Source organism: Papio anubis, chromosome 15 (genome assembly GCF_008728515.1).
Source record: "Papio anubis isolate 15944 chromosome 15, Panubis1.0, whole genome shotgun sequence".
NCBI classification, from domain to species: Eukaryota; Metazoa; Chordata; class Mammalia; order Primates; family Cercopithecidae; genus Papio; species Papio anubis.
In genome coordinates this window covers 58,801,168-58,821,997 of record NC_044990.1, presented here as the reverse complement: position 1 = coordinate 58,821,997, position 20,830 = coordinate 58,801,168, and the positions used below count along the sequence as shown (strand labels likewise).

Here is a 20,830-nt window from a genome sequence, read left to right as displayed (position 1 = left end):
TAGAGCCAATCATTATTTAGATATTGAAGAAACTATAAGCCCAAATCCCTTCCTCACCCAGTTGTCATGGGGATGAGATGAGTTGTAAGGACACGCGCTGGGATTTGTAAGGCTTAACCCTGCCAGACACGAGTATGTTGCTCCATGTCTGCCTGCGTCCCAGGGCATCCACCCTAAATGTGAGCATGAACCTATTTACCTGTGAGAGAGGCAGAAATGGCAGGAAGGGATGAAGAGAGAGCAATGAAAATCATCCCTCCAACTCAGTGACCAACTTTTGTTTTTCCTCATCAAGGAAAGAGTTTGGTAATGCGCCATTTTCCCAGTACTCTGGACAAGCTAAATGGTAATGCCAAGGAAGCCAAGAAATGCCTCAATTCATGATCAAGACTGGAAAGTTGACTCAGCCTCTAAGAAAAATGCTAGCACTCTCCCAGACTCAAAGGGAAATAGCCCACCTATTGCTTGAGGTCACAAATACATGGCCATTAACTTTATTTCACTAGAACTTAAAACTTTGGCACAAACTATTAGTATCACATTTTTTTCAGAACAACATGCTCTTTATTAAAGATTAGCTCCCACAAGCCACTCTTACTTTTTGTCTAAAACACTATGGTATGCACTAAGTTTGCTTCATGTCCTCGGGGCAGGAAGATACCTCTGGGATGGCTAAGGAGACTCTACCTCCTCCCTGTCTTGTCTTTCTGGTCCTTTGGCCCCTGGCCGAGGCTGCTGGCAGAAGAGCTGTGTTACACCACTGGAGAAGCCATGTAGGAATATTCCCTTCAGGGGAACTGAGCGATGGCCAGCACCGGAGGGGAGAGCAGCTGCACCTAACACTTTCCCCTGGGTAGCCCCAGACATTCCATCTTTCTGGGAAGTGCAACCAAGAACGTTTGGGAAATCAGACAAAGGAATGCAGAGAGCAAACCCGGTTCATGTTTCTTCTCCATCAAAATCTGAAGAAGCATCCAAGGAAGAGAAAGAGTGCCTCATGTGGTATTTATTATCCAAAAGTAAGAGAAATGTACTCCTACTAGGATTCTTTTTTTAAAAAAGAGAGGGAGAGAGTTCTTTAGGGAAATCTCATTTGGAAATGTGTATTCTTATTTTCTTTCACACAACAGACAGTGTGACAAAACATGCTAGAACCTTGTAATAATCTGAAACTGGGGTTTTAAAAAGGGGAGAAGAGGTTTTTGTTTGTTTGTTTGTTTGTTTGTTTGAGATGGAGTCTTATTCTGTCGCCCAGGCTAGAGTGCAGTGGTGCAATCTCGGCTCATTTCAACCTCCGCCTCCCAGGTTCAAGCGATTCTCCTGCCTCAGCCTCCTGAGTAGCTGGGATTACAGGCTCAGGCTACCATGCCCAGCTAATTTTTGTATTTTTAGTAGAGATGGGGTTTCACTGTGTTAGTTAGGGTGGTCTCGTACTCCTGACTTCCTGATCCGCCCGCCTCGGCCTCCCAAAGTGCTGGGATTACAGGTGTGAGCCACTGCACCCGGCCAAGATCTCCCATTTCAAATCTACTCATGAGAACCAAGTAACTGGAAAAGTAACTGGAAAAATAATAGATTTATAAAACAAAGGAAATAAAATGAGCTATGACCTATAACCACTTGATGAAAAATATTTTCATTTAATAATAGATTTATCTTAAATATAAGATACCTTACTACATATACTAGTTATAAATTAGACTCTAGAGCAAAGATAATAAACTGGAAAATAGTTTTGACAAATATACCACAGGGTTTCATAGCATTCTCTTTTATCACACAAACAGATTTAACTGGACATGTGAAACAATTAGTATTATACTCATTCCTGAAAAAAAATGAATGGCACTTGTTAATATTTTAGTAGTCTAATATTAAACATTTATTCTATAAAACTGAACATCAACTTAAAATTGATTATATGACCAGCAGTTACTGAAATTTAAGGGTGGTAATAATACACACATTTGATAGTAAAGGGAGCTCCCTTAAGAGTCTACACACGAATAGAAAGCAACTTTCACACATGTATAAAGTAGGTACATTTTCAAGTCATGCTGTGGAAATACATCCATTATAAAATACTGGATGTAGACTTTCAAAGTTGATTTCCATTCTTTAAAATCATTTTAGGGGCTGGGTATGGTGGCTCATGCCTCTAACCCCAGAACTTTGGGAGGCTGAGGTGGGAGAATTGCTTGAGTCCAGAAGTTTGAAACCAATCTAAGTAACATAGCGAGACCCTGTCTCCAGGAAGATTAAAATATTAGTCAGGCCTGGTGGTATATGCCTGTAGTGTCCCAGCTACTTGGGAGGCTAAGGCAGGAGGACTGCCTGTGCCTGGGAGGTCAAAAATGCAGAGAGCCGTGATCGAGCCACTTCACTCCAGCCTTCACTTCACTCTGGGCAAGAGCGTGAGATCCTGTCTCAAAAACAACAATAAAAACATTTTTGGTAGCCTTCATTGTTTAAATCCATTATTTATTTATTTATTTATTTATTTATTTATTTTTGGTGTTTTTCTCCTGTTTAAAAAAATAATATAAGTAACAGAATTTCATTATACACACTTAACAAGAGTGGGAATATGTACACAGTAGACTATGAAAGGCCTCAGTAATACTACTCATAAAACCGAAGAGTTCAGTGGTTCCCATGCAAACCCTGACTTAGACTTCCCGAGTTCAAGTCCCAGCTCTGCTCCTTGATACCTATGTGATGTTGGCTGAGTTACTTATACCCATAAAAAGAGATAATAATAAAATTTACCTCAAAATATCAGGAACTTTACATAAAATAGTTCACAAAAATCTCATAGTGTAGTTCCTAGTGTATCCCAAAAGTCTAATAAATGTTAGCTTATCATTATCATGTTTAATAGGCAATCAACTTCAATGGTTTAATTTTCAGTTACTTCACTGTTCTGAGTGACTTGAAGATTCTCTCAATTCATTTCCTTTTGACAGGTACTTGGGCCTATTTCTGTGAATGCACAGGAACCAGATGCTATGAACTGCAACTAAATCCCAGAACAAGTAGGAGCAGGAAATTAGGACACAACCTGCCCATTTTCTCTGTTACCTACTGGAATTTCCCTACTCACCAAGTATTCATTTACTGTCACTGGGAACAAATTTGGCAGTCCTCTTCACAAATAAGTTTTTTCTGTACAGCTTTGGCACAGATTAGAAAGAGCGTGTAGCTGGGTCATTCCCAGTTGGTCACTACATGAATTCACCTTCTCTGCCCCCAAAATCAACAAATCTTTCCAGTGCCATAAATCCCACCCCCATCACATATAGCAACATGGCCTCCACAAATTGCTACAAGGCCTTGAACATATCTAAGGCTGGCATTCCAGTATCGATGCCTAATGCTTGGCCTTCTCAGACACCCTAGTCTGGAGGTTGCCAGTGTGGGCTGTGCATGAATCTACTGTGATATGTGTACGTATCTACAGTCAGTTCTGCCATAATGCTTGTTTGGAAAATCTCGTCCAATGTGACTGATATATTAGGAAAGCTTTTAGCACAATGCTACTTCACATTTGCTTATGCCAGTTTTATCTGCCAATCTCATCACTAGGCCAACACGGAAAACTGCGCCCAATTGAACTATGCAGAAATCCTCACATGCGCACACCGCACAAGGACAATGAGCGGCTACACCCTCCTATGTCTGCAGGTACATCTTACTTTCCAACAACTCGCAAGCTGCAATCCTGCACACCAGCCATGTGGCCACCTGCCCTCTCCTTAATTTTCCCTTCTTTCCTCTCAGCCTATTTTGCATTTTCCTCTGTATTCTCCATTGTTTTGCTCCTTTTCCTCATTCTTTTTCTATCTCCTCTTGTACACAAGGCTGCCGGTGTGGAAACAAGGAAGGCATGTGTCTGTCTGAGAGCAGTTGTAGCAAATGTCCATTCCACAAACAAATGAAATACTTTTCAAGGGCTACATTTATTACAGCATTGATATAGATCTTCACCATTTACTGTGCTACTGTTTTTATTAAGTTCCTATCCCTTTATGTATCAATTACAAAATTTTGAATGTTTTCCCCTAATTCCAGTCCTGTGGTTTCTATTGTACAATATTGCACAGTACACATCTTAAGAACACATACTGGGTATAGCAGAACTGACAGTATCTATCAGTATTTATGATTTATAGAGCTTTTATCCTATACTCAAAGAAATTTAATCAAGAAAGATTAAGAACTGTTGGCCTAGGGAAGCTCTGTCCAACAGAAATATAACGTAAGCCATGTGAGTAACTAAAAATTTACGAATAGTGAAAAAATAAAAAGAAACAGGTGAAAATAACTTTACTAGCATTTTATTTAATCCAAACAATATCATTTCAGCATATCATCAGTATTTTAAGAGTTAATTAGATATTTCACATTCTTTTTTTTTCTTTTTCTTTGTACCAAGGCTTTTCTTTGTACCAAGGCTTTAACTTTTTTTCTTTTTTTTGTTTTTGTTTTTGTTTTTGAGACAGAGTCTTGCTCTGTTGCCCAGGCCAGAGTGCAATGGCAGAATCACAGCTCACTGCAGCCTTGAACTCCTGAGCTCAAGTGATCCTCCCACCTCAGCCTCCCAAAATGCTGAGATTACAGGTGTGACATCACATCTGGCCTTGCACTAAGTCTTTGAAACACGGTATATATTTCAGCACATTTCAAGTGCTTACTAGCCCCATGTGCATAATAGCTACTATATCTTGGTTTTGGTTTTGGTTTTATTTTAGATAGAGTCTGGCTCTACTACCCAGGTTGGAGGCAGTGGCGCAATCACAGCTCACTGCAGCCTCAACCACCCTGCGCTCAAATAGTCCTCCCACTTCAGCCTCCTGAGGAGCTGGAACTACAGGCACGCACCACCACACACGGCTTATGTTTTCATTTTTGTGTAGAGTTGGAGTATTGCTATGTTGCCCAGGCTGGTCTCAAACTCTTGGCTCCAAACAGTCCTTCCACTTCAGCCTCCCAAAATGCTGGAATTACAGGTGTGAGCCACTGCTCCTGGTCGCTACCATATTAATAGTGTAGATCTGGAGGATCTCTATCCTTTTGACCAGAAGGGTATGGAGGTCAAGAAAGAATGTCCACATTTTTTTCTCAAGCAATATGAATAAAACTAAAAGATAGCTGTGAGGCTTGAAGTAATTCCAACAGATCTTATATGCTTCCTGTCCTTATTTAGATGAATGCATTGCTTAGTGTCAGATTTCATGTGGTACAAGGGTGAGGGACACACGCATCCATCTAAACACATAACTTATTCCATGTGGATCTCCTAGGGAATATGGATAAAAGTTTTCCCTTTCCAAACTACATTTCCTAGAGTCTTAAGAACATATGAGTACTCTTTCAAAGAATAGTTCTTCCAACAATGTAAAGAGTAGTTTTAAAAATAGCTATCAGTGACCGGGCCCAGTGGCTCACTCCTGTAATCCTAGCATTTTGGGAGGCCAAGGCGGGTGGATCACGAGGTCAGGGGATCGACACCATCCTGGCCAACGTGGTGAAACTCTGTTTTTTGTTTTTTTTTTTGTTTTTTTTTTTTTTTTTTTTTTTTTTTTTTTTTTTTTGAGACTGAGTCTGGCTCTGTCGCCCAGGCTGGAGTGCAGTGGCCGGATCTCAGCTCACTGCAAGCTCCGCCTCCCGGGTTTACGCCATTCTCCTGCCTCAGCCTCCCGAGATGCTGGGACCACAGGCGCCCGCCACTTCGCCCGGCTAGTTTTTTGTATTTTTTAGTAGAGATGGGGTTTCACCGTGTTAGCCAGGATAGTCTCGATCTCCTGACCTCATGATCCGCCCGTCTCGGCCTCCCAAAGTGCTGGGATTACAGGCTTGAGCCACCGCGCCCGGCTGAAACTCTGTTTTTTGTAAAAAAAAAAAAAAAAAAAAAAAAAATCTAGCCAGGTATGGTGGCGTGCAGCTGTAGTCATAGCTACTCAGGAGGCTGAGGCAGAATTCCTTGAATCCGGGAGGCGGAGCTCATAGTGAGCTGATAGCACGCCACTACACTTCAGCCTTGGCAACAGAGCAAGACTGTGTCTCAAAAAAAAAAAAAAGAAAGAAAGAAAAAGAAAGGCCAGGCACGGTGGCTCAGGCCTGTAATTCCAACACTTTGGGAGGTCGAGGCAGGCGGATCACCTGAGGTCAGGAGTTTGAGACCAGCCTGGCCAACATGGAGAAACCCTGTCTCTACTAAAAAATACAAAATTAGCCAGACGTGGTGGCGCATGCCTGTAATCCCAGATACTCGGGAGGTTGAGGCAGGAGAATTGCTTGAACCCAGGAGGCGGAGGTTGCAGTGAGCTGAGATCGTGCCACTGCATTCCAGCCTGGGCAAAAAGAGTAAAACTCGATCTCAAAAAAAAAAAATAAATAAATAAGTATCATCAACAAAATAAGAAAAAAAAAAAAAACAATCAATTTTTAGTTGTTTCATACATGACTATAAATTCATAAAGAATTTATTCATAATTCTTTGCTGCATCTATTGCAAGAATCGAGACCATTCTCTGCAGCCAGGCTGTCAACATTCCCGACATCACTCTGAAGGGACACACAGCCATTGTGAAGGGTGTCAGAAAAACCTGTGGAGGGACTTCAACCACATCAATGTACAACTTAGTCTCGTTGGAAAGAAAAAGAGGAGGGGAGGGGTTAACAAATGCTGGAGAAATGGAGAGGAACTGGCTATTGTTTACACTATTTGAGGTCATGTACAGAACATGATCCAGGGTGTTGCATTGGCTTTTGTTCTAAGATAAGGTCTGTGTATGCTCACTTCCCTATCAGTGTCATTATCCAGGAGAATGGGTCTCTTGTTGAAATCTGAAATTCCTTGAGTGAGAAATACAGATTCAGGGTTTGGATGAAGCCAAGTGTTACTTGATTAGAATCTCAAGCCCAGAAAGATACATTAATCCTTGAAGGTAATGACATTGAGCTTATTTCAAATTCAGTTGCTTTGATTTAGCAAACCACAACAATTAAAAACAACAATATGAGGCCAGGCGTAGTGGCTCACGCCTGTAATCCCAACACTTTGGAAGGCCAAGGTGGGCGGATCACCTGAGGTCAGGAGTTAGAGACCAGCCTGGCCAACAAGGTGAAACCCCGTCTCTACTAAAAATACAAACATCAGCCAGTCATGGTGGTGTACACCTGTAGACCCATCTACTTGGGAGGCTGAGGCAGGAGAATCACTTGCACCCGGTAGGCGGAGGTAGCAGTAAGCAGAGGTCATGTCCTTGGGCAACAGAGCGAGACTCTGTCTCAAAAAAAAAAAAAAAAAACCGATATGAGAAAATTTGGGGACGGTATCTATGTCTCTGAAAAAGGAACAGTTGTTCAGCAGGTTGAGCAATAAGAGCTAAGAGTTGTCCAGCTATAGAAACAAGATGCCAGATGATTCCTAAGAAATATTTGTGATATTTTAATGATGCAATAAAAGGCCTCTATTACTTTGAGGGGGAAAAAGAATTTATTCATAAAGAAACCAATTCAGAAAAAGAAGAAATCAGCTCATAACAAAGCTATCTTAGAAATACAGGCCTTCAGGCCAGGCACGGTGGCTCACGCCTGGAATCTCAACACTTTGGGAGTCCGAGGCGGGCAGATCACTTAGGTCAGGAGTTTGAGACCTGGCCAACAGGGTGAAACCCCATCTCTACAAAAAATACAAAAATTAGCCAGGTGTGGTGGCACAAGCCTGTAATCCCAGCTACTCGGGAGGCTGAGGCAGGAGAATCTCTTGAACCCAGGAGGCATAGGTTGCAGTGAACTGAGATCACATCACTGCACTGCAGCCTGGGTGACAGAGTAAGACTCTGCCTTAAAAATATATATATATACACCTTAAACGAAAAGTTCCCTATGTTCAATTGTTTTCAAGTATCAGCTGGATTATGAGCAAAATCCACTTACAGTTTTCTGAAATTTTTAGGACAATTCTTTCTTCAAGGGAAAAACTATACAAAGGCCAAATATGTAAAATCAAAGATCTTTCCCCTCTCCCATCCTCCTGCAGTAACTCAGTGGATTCCCTGCAGCTCTATGAAACATCATTGAAAACAAACAAACAAAACAAAAACTTCAACAGCTCTGTCATTTAGAATAATCTAGGTAAAAATTTAAGTTAGGCACTTGGGGAAATGCAAAAGCTCTGAAAAAACGTTTCTGTATTGAACAAACTTAAAATATATCATCTGAAGAGAAAAAACTGAAAACAAATAAATGAAAAGTTAGAGAACAATTATGTGGTCCTTATAGCAAATATAAAAGTTGTTTGAAGAATGCGTGTTCTGGTACCTTTAGTCTCTAACCTCTAATGCAGAATGACTTTATGAGCAGGCTAAGTAAGCATTAGCCCATACATCATGCTTTGTGAAGCAAGGGGCATGACCTCTCATCCAATAATATCTCCTAAAATTCCTCCCTTTGGTGCAGTTATCTGTGTGCTTCTAGGTCCTAAACTGAACATGCACTCATGTGTGAAACCCCTCTTCAGTCTCAGGATGAAGGAATGTAGCAGTATATTGGGGCTAGTATCAAATCAGCCTTATCCATAGCCACTCACATCCCACTTTCCAGAGCAGGAATCCTACCATTAGTCCTCCTGACCTCAGAGCCCAGCCATAGAAATTGAGTCTTGTTTTCGCTATGATTCACTCCCTGTTGACTCCAGGTCCTCTAGCACTGGAATCCAAGAATTTGTGCCCCCTCAGTCCAACCCCTCCACAACATCCACACCCAGCACTCTCTAAAGTCCTTTGTTGGGGCTCAGGAAGTGATACTCGACTTTCATGGAAGCCCATCTGCAACACCATTGCCTGAAATGAGACACAACTGTTAACTGTTTAGCTAGACTGGCCTATTCTCAGGACTGAGAGACTGATTCAATGGCTTATGAGACAATCCATCAATCGATTTTTGGACTGTGAAACTTCTTGAGGAAGTTTCAGAATGAGAAATGTTGGGGTTCAGGAAATGAAACTCCAAAGTGAAGGCTTGCAAAGCAAAGTTTCTCTCCAACCTTCTGCTCTCCTGTCTCTTGCCCCTCATTCTCGCTGAGACAAGCCATAGAAATTAGAACCTTTTTCTCTAAAGCCAGTCCTAAAGACTAAAAATACAACTCTAGCCGGGCGCGGTGGCTCAAGCCTGTAATCCCAGTACTTTGGGAGGCCGAGACGGGCGGATCACGAGGTCAGGGGATCAAGACCATCCTGGCTAACACGGTGAAACCCCGTCTCTACTAAAACATACAAAAAACTAGCCGGGCGAGGTGGCGGGCGCCTGTAGTCCCAGCTACTCCGGAGGCTGAGGCAGGAGAATGGCGTAAACCCGGGAGGCGGAGCTTGCAGTGAGCTGAGATTCGGCCACTGCACTCCAGCCCGGGCGACAGAGCGAGACTCCGTCTCAAAAAATAAATAAATAAATAAATAAAAATAAAAATAAAAATACAACTCTATTCTTCCCCCATCTTTGTGTGTAATACCTGGCCATAAAGAAATTAGACCCTCATTCCAGAGGGGTCCTGCTCCATATCCCAAAGGAATGTGTTAGCAAAAATTAAAATCCTAAGCCTCTCAACTGGCAGAATAGACCCCGCTCTATGCCAAGGTGAGCTGAAAGAAACCTGAAGAACTAGTTCAGGCCATGACAAGAAGTGGGGTCTGACCTGCCTTGTTATACTGTGTTCTCTTTGGAGTTAAGACACCACTGACCAGCATTAACACTGAAATAGAGATCATAGGCCAGGCATGGTGGCTTATGCCTGTAATCTCAGCACTGTAGGAGGCCGAGGTAGGCAGATCACCTGAGGTCAGGAGTTCAAGACCAGCCTGGCCAACATGGTAAAACCCCGTCTCTACAAAAATACAAAAATTAACTGAGAATGATGGCGGATACCTGTAATCCCAGCTACTCAGAAGGCTGAGGTAGGAGAATCGCTTGAACCCAGGAGACAGAGTTTGCAGTGAGCTGAGATCACACCACTGCACTCCAGCCTGGGCAACAGAGCAAGACTCCATCTAAAAAAAAAAGAAAGAAAGAAAAGAAGAAAGGAAGGAAGGAAGGGAGGGAGGGACGGAGGGAGGGAGGGAGGGAGGGGAGATCATAAGGCTGAAAAAACAGATTCTTTGTAGCAGTAAGACAGCAAATTCAACCTGACCCTCTTATAGTATCACAGGACAAATAACAGGCCCCCCAAAAAATCAAAGTATTTTACCCCAAAATATATTTCTTTGAAATATTTTCAGATGGCCCTGCAAAGTTGTCTCTTGTGGAGAAAATCTACATTCAGTAAATAATCCCCTTCCCTTTCCATGTCTTTTCCTGACCCAGGAGAGATTTAACTAAGAGTCTGGCATCTTTTATGTCCCATAAGAGACATTTACATCTATTCTCTCTGAAGCCTATTATTTAGATGCTTCACCTACAAAATAAGAACCTTGATTTCTACAACCCTCCTTATCTTAACTCAAGCATTTCTTTATGCTGACTTCAAGTCATCAGGCAAAGCTTAATTATTATCAGTATTTTTGTTTTGTTTTGTTTTGTTTTGTTTTTGAGATAGGGTCTCACCCTGTCACCCAGGCTGGAGTGCAGTGGTGCAATGACAACTCACTGCAGCCTTGACTTCCCAGGCTCCAGCAATACTCCCATCTCAGCCTCCCAAGTAGCTGGGATAACAGGCATGTGCCACCACACCCAGCTAATGTTTGTATTTTTAGTAGAGACAGGTTTTTGCCATGTTGCCCAGGCTGGCCTTGAACTCATGAGCTCAAGCAATCCACCTTCCTTGACCTCCTGAAGTGCTGGGATTACAGGTGTGAACCACCACACCAAACCAAGCTTAATTATTTCAATCAATTGTCAATCAGAAAATCTTTGAATCCATCTATGACCCAGAAGCTCCCCTTCCCCATCTTGCCCCCTCACTTTGAGATGTCCCACCTTTCTGGCCCAAACCAGTGTATACCTTACACACCTATAACTTCTGTCTCCCTAAAATGTATTAAACTAAGCTGTAACACAATCCTCTTAGGCGCATGTTCTCAGGGCCTCCTGAGGCTGTGTCACAGGCCCTGCCACTCATATTTGGCTCAGAATAAACCTCTTCAAATATCTTACAAGGTTTGGCTTTTTTTGTCAACAAAATAATGCTACATAGAAAGGCCAAGAAAAATCTGGACAGGCTTTGCTGAGTTTCCTGACTCTGCCTATTAGCATTAGAGCATTAGATTTTATCCTTTTTGTCCAATCATATTTTATATGGCTATCCATACTTCATTGAACATAAGCATAAAATGGAAGTTTTCCCTGCATCTTCGGGTCTTCATTCTGAAGCCTCCCATATCATATGAAACTATGCTTAAATAAATTTATTATTCCTTTCTCTTGATAACCTGTCTTTGTTACAGGGGTGTTAGCCATAATCCATATGATGGAGAGGAAAGTAATCACCTCATTTCTGCCTCTACACTTTCCAGAGCTTAGAAATTCCACATCTAAACTCCAACAGCAATGGCTGGATCTCCTTATTAGAAACTGCTTCGGCCGGGTGCGGTGGCTCAAGCCTGTAATCCCAGCACTTTGGGAGGCCGAGGCAGGTGGATCACGAGGTCAGGAGATCGAGACCATCCTGGCTAACATGGTGAAACCCCGTCTCTACTAAAAATACAAAAAACTAGCCGGGCGTGGTGGCGGGCGCCTGTAGTCCCAGCTACTCGGAGGCTGAGGCAGGAGAATGGCGTGAACCCGGGAGGTGGAGCTGTACTCCAGCCTGGGCGACACAGCGAGACTCCGTCTCAAAAAAAAAAAAAAAAAAAGAAAAGAAAAGAAACTGCTTCTCCCTGATATTAATTGTCACTTACTAAACCTCTCTGTGGTATTTTCCAGAGCGTTAAAATGATCTGATGATGGTATCTTGCACACCAGTGATGAGTAAGGCTGATTTAGGAGATCTGACCATCTACTTTGCTTTCTGTTTTACCATTCCACAAGCAGCCTTCACAAAAATGGCTTTTAAGAAGATAGCAGCTCTCAGTAGAGGACATACAGTTCCTTTTCTTTCCCAATGAATGACACCTCCTTCATTTTACTCCTTGTTGCCTATTGCTTAGGGTTCTCCTCATTCTGCACCCCATTCCCAGCTTGTTGATTTTTTAGAGGCAACACTTTCTCGTCTACTTTATCTCACTACAAAAACTCTCCCTAAAACCTACTATTAAAAACGCTTCCTGAAAAAGCTCATAGAGTCTCCAAAGCTCCCTACTGAATACCAATATCCCTAGTGAAATAGTTTCCTATTTTATCATATAATACATTAACTAATTTCTACCTAAAGCCAAAAGTTAGTAAGAGTTGAATATGTAGAGAGAGAATCTTCACATTAAGCACCTTTAAGACTCAGAATATAATACTATAATACAGGGTATAATAAGCATTTAGAAGTGATTTAATACAAGTATTAGTTAAATGAACACTGTATATGGATCAACATACTCTGATTAATGAAAGTACAAATTCCCAGAGAGCAAATTGATGAATCCAAAGAATTCTAAGAATCTTTAATTATAGTTTGGATATCAAGATAAATTAAATCAACTATGCAATTTCCAAATATCTTTCATACAGGATGATGTAGGCTAAAATAATGATACAGCAAAGTGTTTAATTACAAAATGTAATTCTCCAGTGATAATGTCACGCCAAACCTCTCTTTTGCTTACTAGAGTGTCAGCTTGGTGTTCAAACAGCCAACTTCACTACTGCTAGGTCAAGTTACTGACAGTTAGTTATATAAGGTTAACTCTCACCCAAGAAAATCCCAATAAATAAGAATCGTTATGTTTTGCATCCTACTTCATGATACAAGAAAGGAGGAATTAATTTTAAAAGGATTATAATTATCTAGCCCAACTTCAGAATCAGTATTAAATTTTCAAAAAGAATAAATTTTCAGAAACAACATTGACATTTGCTACCAATCAAGGATAAAACTTGTTTATACAAATGGTGTTTAAAGACCAAAAGTAACAGAATTTTCCTCGCTGTCTTTTCATCCTCCCAAACCAGCCAACTAACTGTTGCAGGGAAACCAGCAGAGGGAGCACCAATCATTGTGGTTTTTTTTTTTTTTTTTTTTTTTTTTTTTTTTAAATGTGTGCTCTGAAAAACAAAAGGAATTGTCTTTTAGTGGATATCTAGATACTTTGTTAAGACTGGTAAAAACCCTTATAAAATACAAATATTATTTGCCACTGTTAAATTTCCCCTTTAACTGATTTTAATTAATCAGTATTGAAACATTTTATTTATTGATGCTTTTAATTAAGAAAGTAATACCTGTTTGCTGTACGAAATGAAACAAACCAGGGGAAAATTTTTTTTAATCAATATTTTCCTATCTTTCCTTCAGATCTGTATTATAAACAGACTTGTGTATCTTTTCACATCCTTCTCATAAAAACAAATTATATATACACATATATATGTGTACTGCTACGTGGAGAGACACTTATAAATATACACACATGCACACATATGTGTACTCCTATATATATGTATATATGTCTCCCCATGTAGGAGTAGCCTCTCTTTAGGTAACAAAATAGCATGAAATATCCTCAGATATACAGTGGAAAATTAGGAAATGTGAAGTAAACACAATGTCAGGCCATATAACAACCATGTGTGAACAGAGTGTCAAAACATATAGGCCTGAAATTATATCACTGCCTTCCAAATGAAAAATCTAAACACGTACGAGTGAATGTGTGGACCCGGAAAAACAAATAAGCAAACCAGAATACAAATATCCGTCTTAAACTGTGATGAGGAAAACTAGGTGAATTAATTTCTGTTTGCAATTTATGTTACCAATCTCCTCAGAAAATAAAACAAAAAAATTAGCAACAAAACCACTTAGGAGCTTTAAAAAGTGAAATATATTAAAATGCATTCTTCAAAACTCACAATACTGGCTGGGCACGGTGGCTCACACCTGTAATCCCAGCTACTCGGGAGGCTGAGGCAGGAGAATCATTTGAACCCAGGAAGCGGCGGTTGCAGGTGAGCTGAGATCGTGCCTTTGCACTCCAGCCTGGACAACAAGAGCGAAACTCCGTCTCAGAAAAACAAACAAACAAACAAAAAACCCTCACAATGTTTTACAAATTCTAACTGAAGTAGAGCAAATCCCTTTCCATTCCATTTATTCACGTAATTGAACTAAATAAGCAAAAGAATATAACCACAGATACCAGTGGAAGAGACACTTCATCCCACTCCATAGACAGAATCCCTGAATTTCACTATAGGTTCTGACCCTGTCCAACATCATCTCTTTACAAAAAGATCCTTCTAAATTAGTGAGCCCAGGACCCAGAGACCCATCTAGCCAGGTGGTAGCTGTTTTTGTGGATTTACGTTTCTGAAGCCAATAAATTCGCCGAGGCTCCATGGCCTTTACTGTGTATCCCCATCCATTCCTGTCACTCAGCATGCTCTCCTTGTTTTCCTCCACGTCTCTGCAGATGCACTTTCAGAACACAGCCTTTTAGAAGTATACTTCATCTTTACCAACTTCTACGCACCCTGATCCCATAGCATGGGGCTATCGTTTCCCACACAGAAAGGAAGGAAATATTGCAGAGGGAAGAGACAGGACGCAAAAGGAAATAATGAGAAAAAACTTACAAGGGTAGAAGGGAAAGGCCCTACTTACAGGGTTCTAAAGAGAAGTATTTCTGGGAGTAGGGAGTAATTAATCAACTGTAGTATCCATCCCATCTCTCCAAAGCAGAAAAAGGTCATTTTATCTGCTTGTAAAAAAAAAAAAAAAAAAACACTTTTACTAAGGGCTTTAAGCATTTAGAAACTCTTTCCAAAACCACATATTTGTGATAAAATAAGAGAACACAGTATAGGGATCCTCATTTCATAGATGAGGAAAACTGAGGAATGGAGAGGTCAAAAGCTGACTTAATGTCACAGGAAAGGCAGTTGCAGAGTTAGGATAAGACCCAGGGTTCTTGACTCCAGCCCTTTACTTTATCCACAAAGTCAACACAAGCAGTCTAGATTTGTTATCTCGCCCCCTTCTGTCTCAAAGGCTGAGTGACAAAGAGCCCTTAGTGTGATACTGAGTGTAAATGACAGCACAGGAAGTCCATTCTCAGGGCAAGCTGTGAGACTGGCAGCTGAACAGGAGGCCAGAAAGCAAGTCTGTACAGAGCACTTTCAGTCTACACTCACTATCTCGTCCCTACTAATGCCCAGAGTCCACAGAAGCCAAGGGAGGGAGTAGGGGAGGCTGCAGGAGGGTCCACTTAGTTCATCAATTCCTGAGTATCCTTTAGCACCACAAAAGGCTGAGACTTAATGAGAAAGAAATGAATCATCTATAGAACTGAATATTTACTTTAAAGATGATATTTTCTGTGTGTAATTCACTTATAAATTATGAATTTTATAATTGTGAACTGTCTGTATAACTACCGTGCAGCTTTTCAAGGAACACTCTTTTTTGACATGGTACTAACCTGTTAATTCAACTCTTTGAAACATGTTAATACAGTTCTCAAGGAATTCCATCTAGTCACGTAACACATGTTTGAAGCTGAAAATGCTGAAAGTGAAGAAAAATTGTATCAAAACAGGTTCAGTATGAATATCAACCATATATGGAAGAAACATTTATATGGAAGCCACACCCATATGGATTCACAGTTGTATCAGCCAAGATACTGTAAGTATACCAAGTGTGTTAGTCTAACCATATAGCATAAAGAGAGATTTACTTGTGCTATTATGGCATGGTTGTTTACTGCAAATACAAAAGAAAATGAAGCCTACCATGACCTAATTCCACTGTAAATTGGATTTTATTATCTTCCTGTAAGCATACATTTCATTACAAACATTTTATTATGAAAGGATGATCAAAGGAGAAAAATAAATTAATCATACATGTACAACAATATCTCAAAGTATAACTTGTAATTTTCCATTTACTGTTAAACTGACCAGCACTTCTATAGTGATCAAACTATCCTGTGAAAAGAGATGTTTTACATAACCTTATACTTAATTTTAATATTACCAGTTCAATCATATTTAAATTGATTGAAATAGACACAGTGCATTAAAATCTGACACATTCATTCTTAATTTTAGATGTCCAAAAGTTGTGAAAAATTCATCTCTAAGATGCACACTTTGATAAAAAAAAAATTTCATTTAAAACGGTTTCTGTTCAAAACATTAGTCATTCTATAAAAATAAAGATACATAGGGAATCATTAGTGAAGGAGATTATTTTATATTATTTATTTATGCCTGTATTTTAATTATTTGTAAAGTCAATGAGAAGATAGTTTTTTTCCAGAATCTAGAGTACAACATATTTAAAGAGAGAAAGAGGCACACAAAGTAAGACACAGACAGAGATCCAAAGAGACAGAAAAATTGCAAAATGTTCTCACTTAAGACACCAGACTACTTCAGTTACAGCATATGCACTCCTAGGTCAGGGTTCCTAAATCAATAGACTGAAGAAAAACTGCCTTGTCGTCAGAACTCCAAAATATATGGGTCTCAGGAGAAACAAATATGTGGAGCTGTAGATCTAAATCCAAGCTCAACTCTGTGGAAGAAAACAAATTTTACCTGTAAAATAAGTTGAGCTACTTGACCAGTACATTAGAAATTACACAGCAAAATACTCTAAAGACAGGATCCTAGACTCATTTTCCTTTCAAAAGTAGGGGGTGAACAGATAAGGGACACTAATTGCGGCAAACAGAATGCAAAACTGAAAAGCTTAAATAAAAAAGACTGATGAAAGCATAACATTAAAAAGAGAAGTGTTTAACTGTTAAATCATCCAAATTGCTTTGCCAAATTTTGACATGCTTGGTTTCCTGTAGTAAAATCTCCCTCTTTTTTTTTTTTTTTTTTTTTTGGCTTTTGAAAAAAAAAAAAAAGTGAGGAAAAATAACCAGCTGTTCCTTGTATAGTTCAGGAAACAAGTTTGATTTATTACTTTAAGGTTATTTTTGAATGAGCTGCTTGTGGCAGCCAGAGTGCAGAAGTCACTGAGGCCTGTCCACTTGAAGGGCTCAAACTGTTTCCTGAACAGCCCTTCTTCACTCCTCACCTCCGACGGCTATTATTGACAACGTGTGACTGGGGCCTTCTAGGATTTTATAACAGCAGGGGTCCCAGCCAAACAATCGGGCTGTCAATTACCTTTTCCCCTGTTGTGAAAGAGGGGCCCAAGACAATGCTACTTCTCAGCAGGGAGTTGTGCAGCTCCAAGAATGTAACCCACTCTTGCATCGTTCAGCATTCAAAACCAAGTAAATGGTTGGTGCCTTCACTTTTGTCTGTGTGTGTCGGTGCAAACCAGAATTACTGCAAGGTGTAGATGTCTCCATGGCCGGAATTTTAAGTTCTTGCTAGGGCAAAACTGACTCTGTACATTGTTATCTCTGAGCTTCATGGAAGTTTTTTCTAAGTTCCCAACAGACACAGAAAGTCTCCCTCCCCCTACCTCCCAGCCTCCTTCTGTAAGCTTGTCCTCCGGGAACGCCCAAGCCTCTCTACCTATATTGTGGCTTAAAAAACTTCCTGTGGGCATTGATGACTTGCTGTGAGCACTGTCCATCATCCTGGCCCTTTGTCTGGCAGTCACTTCCATTCGAATTTGACTGACTGAGGCAGCCTGAGTTATTTGTAAAGAACAACAAGGCTTTTCATTCATAATTTTAGTAGGGGGACAGGGTGCTAATGACTGAGCTTGAAAAACTAGGGAATGTGGTATTCAAGGCAGGAAGAAGCCCAACTGGCTGCCAGATGAGGGAAGGAAAGGATGTAGGTGAAAAGTGCCCGCATAAAGAGCCAATGACATGAAGATCACATGTATACAAATAGAAATTGAGTTTTTAAAAGGTGAGATAATCTGAAGGATGGAAGCAGGAAGGAGGGCAGGGAAAGTCTAACAGGATTTCATTAACTTTGAGGTCGAGTTACGTGCCAGAGTTTACAGAATCCGAAACCCTATAAAGTGTCTACAAAGAAAGTGATCTTTTCTTCCACTGCTGGTTCTCCTACAAAAACAAAAGAAATAGAATAAAAAAACAAAAAAAGGGGAAAACTGGTTTTCACTCTTTTTTGGTACCTTTCACCTGTTCAGACAAAGAGAGTTTGTTTTCCCCCTTTGGAACCAAATCTCCAAAGAATTTACTTTTGGGGTCTCTAGTCCATTTTATGTACATACAGCATGAACATAATGTGTAATGATTTTACATATCTGCTGCTTCCAAAGAAGAAAATTTGCAAAAAGGTAAATTTATGGTTGAATTATTTGTATAGGTAAGTCTTATGTGATTTATCTTTCTTGCAAAAATAGTAAAATTGTGTTTTCTTTTTTTAAATTCAGCAATTAAAAGTCACATTGAAGTTTTCATGTATGATTTTGTTCAAAGATTCATAGAAAAAAATTGAAATAGCAATATTGCATATTTGCAATCTATTGTGAATTAGCAGAATGATACAAGGTGCTTTAAAAAAATTTAATTCTGGCCAGGTGTGGTGGCTCACACCTGTAATCCCAGCACTTTGGGAGGCAGAGGCGGGTGGATCACCTGAGGTTGGGAGTTCAGGACCAGCCTGACCAACATGGAGAAACCCCATCTCTACTAAAAATACAAAATTAGCCAGGCACGGTGGCACATACCTGTAATCCCAGCTACTTGGGAGGCTGAGGCAGGAGAATCGCTTGAACCCGGGAGGCGGAGGTTGCAGTGAGCCGAGATCGCACCACTGCACTCTAGCCTGGGCAACAAGAGCAAAACTCCATCTCAAAAAAATAAATAAATAAATGTAATTCCATAAGTGAAGAAATTTTCAATCATTTGTAGAAAATCTTTGCTATGTTTCTTTCATTAAAGCAAGTCAAATAAAGGCAACAATTGAACAATAACAAATGCTGATTTTTGTAGAGATTGGCAAAAATAATTTTTCAGGCAATGAGACTCTGGCTCTTTCCATGTTTAGTCTATTAGGATTTGCGTTCTCAGGGAGCACTTAGGGCTACTGAGGCCTTGGTCAAAGTTCAGACCCTGGGTTGGGTGCTTACTGATCACTAAATTCCTAAGCCATGAGCAGACCCAACAAACCTTCCTAAAAACAGAGGAGTTATTGCCACTACTCCATGGCCCACATCCATGATTTCCTTTCATTCTGACAACCATCCTGTTCTGTTCAGTGGGGAAGCAGAGGCATGTACTTTCCATTCATTTCCATCTAAGTACACAACAAAAGCAAAGGCCAGTGAACAGATAGCTGGGGAGTTCCAACACTAACCTAAAGTAGGCCTTTAGTGGGCTTGTATTATTATCATTTATTAATTTAATTTCGTCTGTATTTTAAGTATATATATATAAAAATATATGTATATGTAAATTGAAATAATGTTAGATAGACCATGTCATCTTGTGGCTTGCTGTGCCACCTGAGCATATCCTCACAAAAACCCTTAGGTTTTTGAGAAAAGGATTAAATAACTTACCCCAAGTCTTAGGATAAAGATAGATTGAAAGCTCAATCACACCCTGGTTATTCTATATTCAAAGCCAAGTGAAGCCTCACCATGCTCTTCTGTCCACTATCTCTTGGAACCTGGAACCTGAAGCTCAGGCAATTGTTCCATGAATGACAGATGTCACAACTGGCTGAGTCCAAGCTCAGGTCAAAACGTGAAGTAAGTGAAGGTAATAACCTTTAGTATCTTCTTAGACTTCCCCATCAGCTACCTCTATCCTCTTCTTTGGTGATGTATGTTAATAACTGGCTTCCTGGGATTAAAAAAACAAATTTCAACATCTGGGGATGTCTATGTTGTAAACACATTGACCACGGCTAATTCTCTTTTCTTTTCTTTTCCTTTTTTTTGAGACGGTGTCTCGCCCTGTCACCCAGGCTGGACTGCAATGGCACGATCTCAGCTCACTGCAACCTCTGCCTCCCAGGTTCAAGCAATTCTCCTGTCTCAGCCTCCCAAGTAGATGGGATTACAGGCACCCACCACCACGCCTGGATAATTTTTGTATTTTTAGTAGAGATAAGGTTTCACCACATTGGTAAGGCTGGTCTCAAACTTCTGACCACAGATGATCCACCATCTTCAGCCTCTCAAAGTTTGGGGATTCCAGGCATCAGCCACTGCGCCTGGCCACCATGGCTAATTTTCGAACCTGACATTACTAAAAACATGGGAAGATATGCACATATTCAGCTCTTGCAAGCAGGTATAAGCCTGTTCTAGCACCCACCATCATCTATCCATACTTTGTTTCATGTCTTGTCTACATTCTATTCTTGTTTTCGGTGAGCTATGAATCCCTATTATGAATTCAAAGTATAATAATATAATGATTTTCGTTTATTGAAGGGTTATTAGAAGTCAGACATCTTCTAAACACCACACGCATGAAGCATTTAATCCTCACAGTGATGCTCTGACATAGGAAATTCTTTTATCCCCCACTTTACTAGTAAAGAAACTGATGCACTGGGAGATTGAATAATGTATAAAAGGCCCCCTTCTGGATCAACATAAATCATACTCTATGTGAAGGTTCTTGTCATCTTATTTTTTTTAATCTCCCCATGTAATTCTAATATATGGCCAGGGTTGAGAACCATTAACATAGTTAACAAAACAAGAATCCTTGCTATTTGAAAAAAATACAATAACATCCCTATTGCATGTGATTAACTATATGTTAGGTCTTGGATAAAC

At 40.2% G+C, this 20,830-nt stretch overlaps 1 long non-coding RNA gene across 3 annotated transcripts; it reads right to left on the bottom strand.

The window, feature by feature from the left end:
• Nucleotides 1-14,075: 14,075 nt before the first annotated feature.
• LOC103879351 lies at nucleotides 14,076-18,678 on the bottom strand. 3 transcript variants are annotated; one of them, XR_002518443.2, is made up of 4 exons: nucleotides 16,509-18,678; nucleotides 15,567-15,652; nucleotides 14,750-14,846; nucleotides 14,076-14,125 (listed from the first exon to the last, which is right to left on the bottom strand). It is a non-coding gene; the product is annotated as an uncharacterized LOC103879351 (long non-coding RNA). The 3 variants fall into 3 exon arrangements; XR_002518442.2 differs by lacking the exon at nucleotides 14,076-14,125 and having other exon boundaries at nucleotides 14,132-14,846; XR_002518444.2 differs by lacking the exon at nucleotides 14,076-14,125 and having other exon boundaries at nucleotides 14,132-14,843.
• Between the last annotated feature and the right edge of the window lie 2,152 nt (nucleotides 18,679-20,830).